Here is a 12898-nt window from a genome sequence, read left to right as displayed (position 1 = left end):
GGTTGGTAGCGGTGCTCTCCGCAGCCTGGGCGCATCTCGCCCGGGGTGCGGGGGCGCCGTCCCTGCCGCACGGCGGCCGCGGGCCGGGTGCGCGGTGCTGGCTGGCGCACGGGCTCCGGCCGGGTTCGGTGCTGGTCGGTCACCGGGGCTAATGCCGTGGAGGCGCTCTGAGACTTCCCCGTGCGCCTGGAGAGTTGCGAAACCAGCGAGAAATTGATGAGGGAAAGTGAAAGATAACAGCCACGTTCAAGTCTTTCACATTTTTCTCCTCTACTTCTAACGTCAAGTTGATGTTAGAAATTTATTTTTCGTGGGAAATTTGTTAATACATTCTGAAGACCGAAAACAACTTGAAAATTATTTGTCAAAGGAAGGAAAACTGCGCTACTACCAATGGCTTTCTAGTAAGTTAGAGAAAAGCACTTTTAACGTGGATAATTGTAGGATCACCACCCGAGCGGCGGCAGGATGTTCAGCATGCATTGCTGCATTTCTGATCGCTGCAGCACAGCGGCATTCCCACGACAGCCATGCGGCTGAGCCGTGGCGGGCAGGTGACAGCCTGGGAGCGCAGGGCGGGCTGCGAAGCTGTGCTCAGGCACCGCGTGCTGCCTGCTCCCCTTCCCCAGCAACAGCATCATCCTTCCACATGCATTTGCTCTGTAACTCTCAGCAAGTGAGCGGTAAACTATAATACTGAATAAAGATTTATTTATTTATTTATTTATTTATTTATTTATTTATTTATTCTAGCCTAGTTAGGCCCCGTAGTTTGCATTTGGTGAAAATAGGTGCATGCATTATACTTCTGGCATTTTCTTACGCCTTTGCTCTGCATTGCTTCCCATGCGGTTTTCATGACTCAGGTACCTGAAGACCAACATGTGTCTTTTTCCTGTGAATTTTCTGAGATGATCCTCCAAAGCTTTTCCTTATGATGGCAGTAGGAGTGATATCTGCAGCTAGCCTAACTCCAGTAAAGCTTAGAAATACTAGTAATCTATATGTTGCTAAGTATAAGGACCTCTGTTTAGTTATAGAGGCAGAGCATATAGTGAGAAAGAATATTTTTTATTAAACTAACATACATTTAGAGGATAAAGATATTGTGTAAGTCATTCAGCTGTTGCACAACTTAGGCTTAGAACAGACTGGAAGCAGTTTATTTTGGAATAGCCTAATTAACATTGCTCAACTTGTGCGTCTGCAGGAAAAAGTAGTTAAGATACATGGAACAAAAAGAAGTCACAGGCTTGTGGGAGATAGCTACGTAACTTCTGTAGAAGTGATGAGTAAGCAGGAACTGAGATGTGTTGCAAAACAGTACAGGTTCTTTACTGCGTAAAGGCAGAGGTGTTGGGAAGTCTTGTGTTGATTACATTGGTGTGATCTTGTTTCATTTGGGGCCTTGTTCTGTGGGAGGCAAATTTCTGACTAGGTATCTGGAGGTGGCTGGGAGTTGTGCTGAGAAGGGAACATTCTGGGAGAATTTAATGGAAATTATCATCTCCTTTTGGTACATACAGTCCCACTGACTGTGACACACTGCTGTTGTTTCATGTAGGCACCAGTGATACAGCCAGGAGCAGTCTGAGAAGTACCAAGGAGGACTGCAGAGCCCTGGGAGCAGCAGTAAGGGACTCAGGAGCACAGGTAGTTTTTTCATCAGTCCTCCCAATGGCAGTCCAGGGGACAGGATGAAAGCTACCAGCTTTGTCAGTCTGGTGTCTCTCCAGGAAAACCAGCCAGTAAATCAGGGCAGCTGGAGGCAGGGGTGGGGACAGGCACAGGTGTGATGCAGCTCAGGCCAGGGTTGAAACAGAGCTCCTTGGTGAATGAGCAGAGGGCATGTGGATGGAGGTCCCAGGTGAGGTTGGTTAGGGCTTATTACTACAAGTTAAGGCTTAGTAAGTCCACTCGTGGCCCTGACATTCAGGCAGTTCATTCAAAAGTACAATCTGATGTCTTAGAGGAATGTCCTTGATTAGTGAAAGTTGTTCTTGTGTTGGTGCAGTAGATGCATAACTGATGGGACATTCACACAAGTATTACAAATGATTTCAACAGAATTGTCAAAATCCATGGAACAGGAACATAAGCATTTCAGATCCATTTTGTCCATGAGATGTTCAGATGGCTTTGTGGAGATGGTGCAGGTGAAACCAAACAACAGCTCCAGGGCAGGGTTAACTCAAAAGATGATCAATAAAAAGCATAAACACCCAGTTGGAAGAAGGAAAACTTTTTATTCAACAGCTCCAGGGCAGGGTTAAGTCACTAAGAGGATCAACAAAAAACAGATACACCCAACTGGAACAAGGAAAACTTTTTATTCACATCTGAAACCTGATCCTCGGGGAAGACCTACAAAGGCAAGCCTGGGAACCAGAAGTAGCAATTCCTCTCAGTACTGAGAACTGGATCCATATATTTGCACAGTGAAAGTTTTATGACCACTATAGTTTTCCGTACATCTCAACAAGTATTAACCCATTGTTGTTCCACAGAAGTTAACTTCTTTAGGCTGTCATCTCTCCTAGTTAACATACTTATCAGCTGTCTTCCTTTCTTCCGGTGTTTGAGGAATATTAATTTAGATTACTGGAAGAACAATCATTCCCTGTACATCAATATAAGCCTATACTTAGCTTGATGCCTGCTGTGTACTGATCCAACTTGTAAATGAGTTTTTATTCCCCACCCCAAAATGTCTTACTCAAAAGGCCATAGATGGCACCTCACTTTACAAATCACGTTCATTTTCATATTCTTAGACATCAGAGTTACAGCAACACTCCTAGCTAACAGCGAAGTATTTCTAATCAGGAAAAGACAGCAACATGCAACATGTTTTGCTGAAATAGGGGCAAGGGTAGCTTTAATTCATGCTTCTTTACATCGCATAGTTAACACTTGTGCACTACAGAAGGAGAGATAAGAACCAAGATTGACCAAACTGGCAGTCTTCTTAATCGGGGGCATTAGCAAATCTGTATTTGTTTGGGTTTCTTCATGCATACTTTTTAAAGATTAAGGGATTAAGTTCAAAATTATATTGGCACGACCAGGATTAGCCATATTTTGTTGAGCAGCAGTGCCCACATGAAGCATCAGCACACTATGAATGAATACTGGCATTTCCTTGAGCTCAGTGTGGGCCCGGAAGTGAACAACTGTAATGAAAATCAACCATAATTCAAGTATTTCAGTCAGAAAGGTCTGTATACGTGGTGATTTGAAAAGTCTTAACTCTGTGCACTTTTATTCCTGAAGAGCTTAAAATTTTCCAACCCATACACCAGATTTTTCTCACTGTATTGTACTTGGTATAAGTGTGAACCTCCTGATGGCTTTTCTGTTTTGCAAACTCTATAATGCTATCTCCTATAGTGAATTCTGTACTAAAACTGCCTAGTGTTGTACTTCTGTGGATGCTGTGCCTGGTGCAGAGTTTTGCATGCAGGTCCTGAGGCACGCACCCTTTCAACCAGTGGTCTGGTAAAGCATAGAGCCTGCTGCTGAGGGTGCCTGGAAGTCTGGAGTGTGTGTGGTCAGGAATGTGGGAATTGTACCTACCATGTCCTTAGCTGTTTTTTTTTTTCTGTTCTCTTCTAAGAAACTGACTGTAAGAACTAGCTGCTTCTCATATAGTGGAGTGGTTATCAGAGGGAAAAAACTTCCAGTCATCATTGACCTGATTTGAAGATAATTTAAATGGTAAAAATAGAGTGCTTTCCTCTTATGCCGCAGTTTTCCCATACAGATCTAAATGCTTTATGAAAATTAAGTGCAGTGGACTTTTTGTTTGTTCAGTTTCCAGTGAAAGTGCACAGATGCATTAGTGATGAGTGGGAGTTTCAGATGCTCAGCAACATAGCAAACTTCTCTCTGTTGTGCTGTGACAGAATACAATAGTATTATTGTATTGAATATTGAGTGCAATAGACTCAGAATATTGAGTGCAATACAGCCACCTTACAAAGGTGACACCAGACATTTTTGTAATGGTGTAAACCAGGAAATCGTAACAAAAAAAACCCCAAACAAACCAAACAACAAAAAACCCTAACTAGAACTTCAGGTGAATTTCAGTGGTCCAGAAGTCCGTAGCTGATTTTGGAGCCTGCCCAGTTTGATGGGATGAAGAAACAACTATTCCGACAAAATCCATTACAGGACCTTAATGGTGCAGCCTTTGGTGCAACTGTCAGTTTCACACTGTCCACTGTCCTGGACAGGGAGATTTATTTATTTGGCATGGACAGTGTTGCTTCCTTCAGCGTTTGGCAGGTATCACTTGGGCATGCGATTCTATGGCTGTCCGAGTGCTGACAAAGGCTATCTGCTGGCTTCTGCAGCCTGATTCAGACTTGGGTATAGATGTACGTCTAAGCAGGCAGGAAGAGAGGGAGCTCACAGCAATAGATACGAACACAGCTGCAGTCTGCTGTAAATTAAATCAGATCTTGGTGTTCAGAAGTAATTCTCAGTACTGGAGAAAACTCTTCCTATTACAGAATATTCTCTGAGGTAAACTTGGAATTACACTTTTTTTTTTAAAAAAAGATGAAAATACTTATTTTCATGGAAATGTAATTGCATCGGAAGAATGAATCTTCCACTTACTCAAACACATCAGCCAATGTACTTGGCACTAGTGGTTGCTTGAGGCAATGTTCTGCACTGCATGACATTCCTTTATATTAAAATCTAGAAATCTTGTCTTTATGAAGTCTTGTCTTTATGAACTCTTCTGTTAATCGAAGCAGAGATTGTGAATAGTGACCTCATTTTGAAAAAAACCCAGAAAAAATAATCTTTATGTCTAATTAGTCAGAAGCAATATTGTTTTTTAAAAATCCTGTTACAATATAAGTAGGATTTTAAAATGGAATGTGTAAATTCAGTCTGAGTCCTGGAGCCTTAGGTTAGAGTGCTTTCTATTAAAAAAGCAAGGAAGAAGGCCTTAAGCATCCTTAACTAACTTTTCTTAAGTTGAACCAGAAGACTAAATGCTGCCCAGATTTGAAAATCAATGTTTTAATGAACAAACTGAAAATCAGTCAAAGTTGCTCTTTGCTGAATGGGTTTCATAATTTGAGAAATTCTACCAAGTCCCAGTCTACTGCTCACATGAGAGGGAAAGATCTATGTGAAACTTCTCTTTTTCCCTGCTGAGGTAGAGTCATTTACAGTATATTAATCCTTGAAGAAATGGGAACGATAGGGAACCTGGTTGAAGATGTTTCTGCTCATTGCAGGAGGTTGTTCTAGATGACCTTTTAAGATCCCTTCCAACTGAAACCATTCTATGATTCTATGAATGTGATACATTTGATTGTACTGAGATACGTTTGAATGGACAAAAAATTTCCATGTAAACACTTTAAAAAATATGGACTAAAACCTCAGGAAGTGTTGATTTTCTTATCAGTAGGATGGGGTAAATTTTGCTCTGTGTTATCTGGATTAAATCCAGGATGAGTTTTATAGGTATCATTGGAGGCTTTCTGGACTTACACAGATGTGAATGGGAAATTAGATTGTTTCAGTTTGGTTCAGATGGTTTCTACTTGGTACTCCCATGAAACAATTATTTTCTTCTCTCATTGTAGACTTATCTACAGATATCACAGAATCCTAGAATGGTTTGGGTTGGAAGGGAGCTTTACAGGTCGTCTAGTCCAACACCCCTGCTGGGTGTTGGAAGGTGACCATGGGCAGGGTCATCTTCCACTAGACCAAGCTGCTCAGAGCACACATCTAGATAAACCTTTAAAAAATGTATTTCCCATCACATCTTCTGAGCAATTGGCCTAACTCCCTTGCAGCTTTTACTGTTCCATTATATTTGACAAGGGACTAATATATCCAAAGGCTTTTTCCTAGTTCCTGGAGGTGGAATTCTGGACTAGACATACTTTTTGGTTGAGTATTAAGGGAGACCATCCTGCCTTTGGAAGGGATGTATGAGAGATATGTATGGAGGTAGAGAGGTCCCACAAAATGTCTTTTAAAATCACATTGGTTTGATGCAACTCAAGCAGATGCTAAGAGGACTCTTTTATTAAAGGAGAGACTGTAGCAGGGAAGCGTGTAGTCAAGTGGAGCGACTCTGGTAACAATGGGTGTCTGTTGCTAGAAGCATCCTGATGTTATTATCAACATGCCAGTTTGCCTTTGCGTTATTACAGCATCATCAGATCAAAAGCACCTGAACCCTAATTCTGGCTTTTGCAGGTCATGTGTGACTGCTGCTGTAGCAAGGAGTATTTTGCTCTCCTGAATTTGTACTGGGGCTGGGGCTGCCAGCACTCAGGGGGGCCTGCTTGCGGTCACCACCCCATTTTTTTATGACTTCTCTTGTGTTCAGGAAGGAGGAAGATTTTAGTGCCGTCCTTGTTTCCAGTCCACATTCATCCAGGCCTGTTATGAACGTTTTGATATTGTGTTAATTTTTTGTGAAACAAATGTTCTAGGAAGTATGATCATCATACAAAACTAAACATCAAAAAATCAGAGCAGAGGGCAAGGAAAGAACACCATAAATGTTAAATTGCCAAGGAATGTAAGGCTCTGAGTCTCCTCTAGACAGTGTTCTCTTCCTACATATTAGTTGCAATGATTAGCAATGATTAGTTGCAAACCTGATTAGCAATCTCATTGCTTCAGAGAATAATACAAAGAATCCTAGTAACTAGATGGCAAATGAGATTCCACTACACAGGAATTAAGAGCACTGTGCCAGCTCCCATGACATAGTCTACTCCAGGGACATCTGAATCGTAAAAAATTGGCTTACATACTTTGGCAGAACTTAGATTCTACCATGACTTCGGGAAGCTACCAAGATATTCTAAAGATGCGAGTATTGTCTTATCATCATCGACTTAGATTTATGGTTTTCTGAGAATATGAGGGGTTTTAATATTTATATAATGAAACATTGGAGAAAAAAACCTTCAGTAATAAGGTCTGCCCTGGATTTGATGCACTGTATGGTAATATTACAATCAGTAAATTCAGTATAGCAGCCATATGCATCTTTATGTGAATCTATAAGGAATTCCATGGCTAATGGATGTTTGCTAGGAAAAAAACAGGTGAGAGTGAAATGCTTTCCTTTGATGGCCTCAGGTGGAAATTCCCAGAGAGAGAGTGCAGAACGTCCCAGCTATGCACTTGACAATGAAGGACCTCGTGGTGATGGTGGCATGAAGCCCACGTACCACAGGCTGACCTCTGCCTCCTGCCTCACCCCACTGACCCAAGGACATGGCTCCTGGCTCACACCCCACGTGTTTTCATGCTGCTCTGTGTTTGGGTGGATTCCATGTTTTGAAAGCATCATACCCACATGATCTCAGAGCAGCCTCTGGTTGGCTGCCCACTTCCTTCCCGTAAGGAAGATACAGGGAAATGTTCTATTCTATATGTCTATATACAAAGATATTTTTATCTATAGACATACGTAAAGATGTAGACATTCAGTGTGACAAGGCCAATAAAAAAAAAAGGCCTAGGAAGTTTCCCCTGAAAGACCACACCAAGCAGAAGAACAAGTCAATGGCTCATGAATCAGAAAATTGTATTTAAAGGCCAATTTCAGAGAGAGAGGGTAGGTGGCATGGAGCTCCCCTTGTCCACGGCTGTGAGGAGCCTCCAGCAGGCTGTGGGACCACGCATGGTGCAGACTGTGTGTGTGTGCTTCCTGGGCCTTGGTCAATGGCTTGTTGAAAGCTGCAGAAATCTCTGGCTGACTGGCTGTGGAGGGAGGGGATGGGAGTGTGCCATGGTCTGGTCCTGTCCCTGTCTGGGCCTGCGGCTGCAAAAGGCAGGTTAATATCAAGAAAAAAAGGGAGCAGCTGCCCTCAATCCCCATGGGCAGCTCCAGCCTGTGTCTTTCCAAGCTGTCAGTCTGACATCTCCCTGGTAGCCAGGAGACACCCATCCCATTGTGGCATGGGCCAGCTGACTGCTTGCTCTTGCCGTGCCACTGCATCACTAGGTTGGTGCCAAGAGCTGGTGTAATTTTTGATTCCTTAATATCTGTGTCTTTGTAGACGGTAGCAAATTTATCTGGCTGTGTGGCTGAGGACTTCAGCACATCATGGTCTGGTCTTATTCCTGTCTGGGACTGCAGCTGGAAAAGGCAAGATAACAAGCAAAGGGAATCTGTAACTAATGTAAAAACCCCAAACCCAACCCTTTCTAAAAGCAAGAAATACTATATGTGATGTAGCAGCTGAAAAATCTGTAAATGAAGTCTGTCATATAGCTCCATGCTTTCACTATTGATGGTCTTAAAATGATTTCACCCCTTTAACTGATACTGTTTCTGGATTGTAATAATGATCGATATCTTTTAAACAAAGACTAATGATATGTCTGTAGTTGCTATGAAAATGCATGCAAATTAGGTCAGTGCTGCAGTATGCAAGAAGGTAAGTTTTCCTTTTGAAAATGTTTTAGATTCCATAGGATTCTGCATCTGTTTCTGCTAAAATCTACCATAATAGTAAGATGAAATATTTATACTGCAGTTAGTTCAATCAGGCGTTCATTTTGTTTGGCAGGCTGGATCACCTTTTGGGGAATTAACAGTTTGTGAGCTGCAAACTCATGTGAGGGTTTGATATACTGCTCATTGTGAGCACCATGGTATTGGCACACATGGGTCAATGCTATAACAATGTCGTAATGTAGCTGGAAAGCACATGCTCATAAATCAGTAAGGGTAAAATAGTAGTATCAGACTTTGATCCAGAACTGAAAAAAATGCGCTGCAGGACTCAAGAAAGAAAGAACCAGTATCACAGAAACTTTTCCAGCAGTAACACTCGGTACTTCGAGAAAGCTTTTCCAAATATCTGTCCTTCTCACTGTCATAACCTGTACATCCATCTTCTCTTAATTTTTTATTTTATTTTTTTTAATTTAAGTAATTTGCTGACACATATTTCTGGGGATCCTCTGGGATTAAACCATGACAATCCTTCTTGGTGCCTAATGAGGAGGTCAAAGGGTTCAACATAATGACAGATTTGATTGGAATGTGCTAGATTGAATTTATAGCTGTTATTGCTGTTTAGCTATTAATTTGCAGGCTCTGGTGCTTGCCATGCGGCTTGCTTGCCTTACTGCATGTTAGAGTCTAGCATTCATTAGTGGTTGCTTTTTGCTTTTGCTGCTCACTGTACTGCTGCACTGCTTATCATCTTACTGTGCTGTGCCTGGGAACATTTTGATGACAGCCGTGGCAATGCACCTGGGCTGGCAGGTGACCAGGGCATGGCTGCTGTTTCTGTGCTGCTGTACTGGACAGGCTGGAGCTCCAGTGTGAACTCGAGTCAAAGGGACTGTGACCTGTGGATGAGTCTATGCAGGAGCAGGACACCCCAAAGTGACTGTGGCCATGCCAGAGCAGGTAGGTACACCTCGAAGCATCTGTGGCCATGGTTATGTCCATGCCACAGGAGGTACACCTCTGAAAGGATTGTGGCCCAAGGGTAAGTCTGCGCTGGAGGAGGTACACCGCTAAGCATTTGTGGCTGTGCATGGGAGCACATCAGCTTGTGAATGCACACTCAAGTTGGCAAAGATTTAGGGAACTCTAATTTATATCATATGATACCTAAAATTAAATTTGAAGTAATTACAAAAAGGGTATTTTTACTTTGTTTTACAGACATAGCCTGGAAATAAAGTACTTAAGAGGGAATAACATTACATTCACTGTTTGTGCCTCTCTGGTAGCACAAACTACCAGAAGTAGAAATACCTTTCTTACATTGAGCATAGGCATTTTGAAAATGGGCTGTAATAAAAATTTTACAAGTTTCAGTGTTTGAATTGTAATGGCTGCAAAGACAATGTTTCTGCTTCAACTCTTTAATTTACTGCTTGAAATAAAAAATGCATTTATGCACTTAAGGTTTGATTTATAAAACTGCTATTTAATCTTACGCAGGGTCTTTGCATAGTTTACTTGGTAAAAGAAACCTTTGATCTCAAGAGTACAGAATGTGGCAAATGGGATTGAAGGTGTGAAAGAACTGTGGTATTCTTAGAAACAAAACTTAGCTTGCAGTGCAATATATTTTATTTAAAGAAAAATAGTGACAACATTTTACAAGTGAAGTGCAGAAGCTAGGGCTGCCTGAAGGGAAGTCAGATCGGCAAAAATACTGTAGATGCAGGATTCCCTTTGAAACAGTGTGTTTGCTCTGATCTGGTACTTCCAGGATATTCACACTGAACTTCTTGCTAGGTGATTTTTTATGCTGTTAAACAAACTATTGCCAAGGTACTACCTAGGACAGCTTCTTGGCTGTCATCTAGATTGCTAGTGATTTTTACCCATGAGAACTTTGATTAAGGCATCTAAAGTCTGTAGCATTTGTAACTGTGTTACAAGCAGAAATCTGGTTACCACTTATGTAAGTTTTCCCAAATTCTAGTATGTAGTTAATGTGGGGAGATGGGAGAATATTATTTTATACTGCTACCTCTTCTGTAATAACAAAGAGACTAAAAAACGGAACTCGGGACCAATCATTTGAGGTACTGTATAAACCTAATGAAAATATGGTTAAACAACTGAAATATTTACAACACAAATTGAAGCTAAGAGATAATAGGGCAATAAAAATCTTAGGATGACAGCATGTCGAAGTTAGGATTAGTGCTTTAAGTGATATAGGTATGCTGCATCCCTAAGCATTGTAGGGTGTTTTTGTCAAAACACAATGTTAAGCCAAAATATGAAGATGGGCAATGTGTAATGGGAGGTGGAATTTGTGTGGGCTTTTCTAATGCTTACATGTTGTGTGAAAGACCATGGCAAAATGATCGAACTGGCCTAGCAAGCAGCAAAGACTGTTGGCAGAGTCTTCTAAATGGATGGACCCATTCCTCAGCTTACATAGGAAGAGTATGTACAAAGTGTCCCACATCCAAAGGGTTTCTATGCAGTGGATATTGTACTGTGGGAGCAAATAGCTCAGTGGAAAGTACTGACCAATATTTATCCATCATCTCAAACATGACTTGCAATGTGTGTGAACTCTGAGCTGTTTGAACCAGCCTGATAGTGGTGTGATACCGTTTTGCTTTGTAGCCATAGCAAACTCAAGTAAAAGTGACTTCTTCGTTCTGGCTTCTTATGAAAACTGGTATCTTCCTTATTATCATAGGATATTCTACTCACTCCTAACTAAAAATTGGATCTTTTTACATCAGGACTAGATAATCATCTAATGGCTTGGAAAATTATCTCAAGGAGGATTCTAAGTGGTCGAGTTTTATTTGCAAAGCTATGGCACATTTAAAAGAGTATTGTGCTGATATTAGGGCTGTCCCAGCATTTTGACTTCTGCTCAAATTTCTATCTAACTTCTCATTGCCAGGAAGTGAAAGCTTAAATCTTTTTATGCAAGGAATGAAGCCTTATTCCCATTTCTGGCACTGAAGGTAGGAATGAAGAAAATAGTATGACTAGAGAGAAAAAGTTAAACCTTTTCTTCACCACATTATGATTCTTTCCCACCTCTTCTATCACTCTTTCCGTTCATATTCAGAACCACTGGAAAATATTGAAGGAAACTTGAGGCAAAAATGTTTCTGATAAGCCCAATTACCAACAAAAGCACCATTCTTATATACTTTTCTACTGTTAATTTTTTTAAGCAATGTCAGTTCATACTGCAATTTCCCCCAAGAATTAAAAAAATAGAACAGCATCGGGACCATTAAAATAACATGAATGTATTGTTGCACATTAATTTAATTATTTAATGTCTTTTAATGTATTTTGCAATAATTTTCCCTTTCATCCTTAACTGCTGTTAGTTGTTGTTGTAAGCATAGTGAGAAAGAAAGGCTTTGCTAGTCAGGAAGACTATGATTATAATGAGAAAACTGAATGTATGTTTTCAGCAGCAACTTATTTTCTTTTTTCTGTCTAGCTGTGGGATTTCCCATCTGACACTTAGCAGGGTCAGGATTTTTGAGCTCCTTTGTCTAATATGATGAAAGGGACCTTGTATTACTGGCAGTCATTAGCTTTAGGATGTGGTACCACATTTCCTGGGGTGATGTTCTTTGTTGCTCCTTCGTGGCTCACATTACCCTGTGGGTCAGCCCCTGGTGGCAGTGTGCCTCTCCTTGGCCATAGCACCTCTCATCTAAGGGAATGACTGTTTTGAGCTATTCCAGGCTGCATTTTATTGGAGGTCTTGATCATGAATCTAGGTAATTCTTTCCATACTGACAGTACAAAGATTCCTGATCTTCCTCTCTAGCCTGTCACTTTTCATCCCTACTAGATTCCTACAGTTTTTACTTGCATTTTTTGATGATTAGTGGTTCTATAGAAAAGGTTCTGGGGAGACTGCAGAGCTGCTGCTATCACTTCAAAATGGAAAGATGGAAATGTTGCCATTTTACTGTGTCTTTGTGTTACCATGCACTGATAGATCTCAGCTTGACCCAGTTGTGAATTATTTCCAGTTTACTCTATAAATGCTGAATATTGCAAATGTTGTGAAGAATGTGAGACTACACTTGGAAAAAGTCTAGGAGTATAAGGTCAGCCAAGCAGACAAAGAGGAGAGCAGGGCCCTAGTAAAACAAGTCAGTGTGAGAAACACTTAGGAACAACCTAAATGCAGTTATTTTTAGGTAGAAGAAAGATGCATTAGTGATGACCTGAAGATGACTGTGCCAAGTCTGTTCAACCCAGGAATCCACTTAAAGTTCTGGGACTGGAAGGGTGGAATTCATTTCTACTATTTCTGAACATCAGTGAGCAGTGAATATATTTACATCTGAGTTCAAGTCAAAGAGAGTTGTCTTCCAGTGGAAATGGACATTTTTAGGTTATTTCTGCTCTCTGCAT

This window comes from Falco peregrinus, chromosome 4, assembly GCF_023634155.1.
Source record: "Falco peregrinus isolate bFalPer1 chromosome 4, bFalPer1.pri, whole genome shotgun sequence".
NCBI lineage: Eukaryota > Metazoa > Chordata > Aves > Falconiformes > Falconidae > Falco > Falco peregrinus.
The sequence above is the reverse complement of the archived record's forward strand: the minus strand, read 5'-3'. Positions refer to the sequence as shown.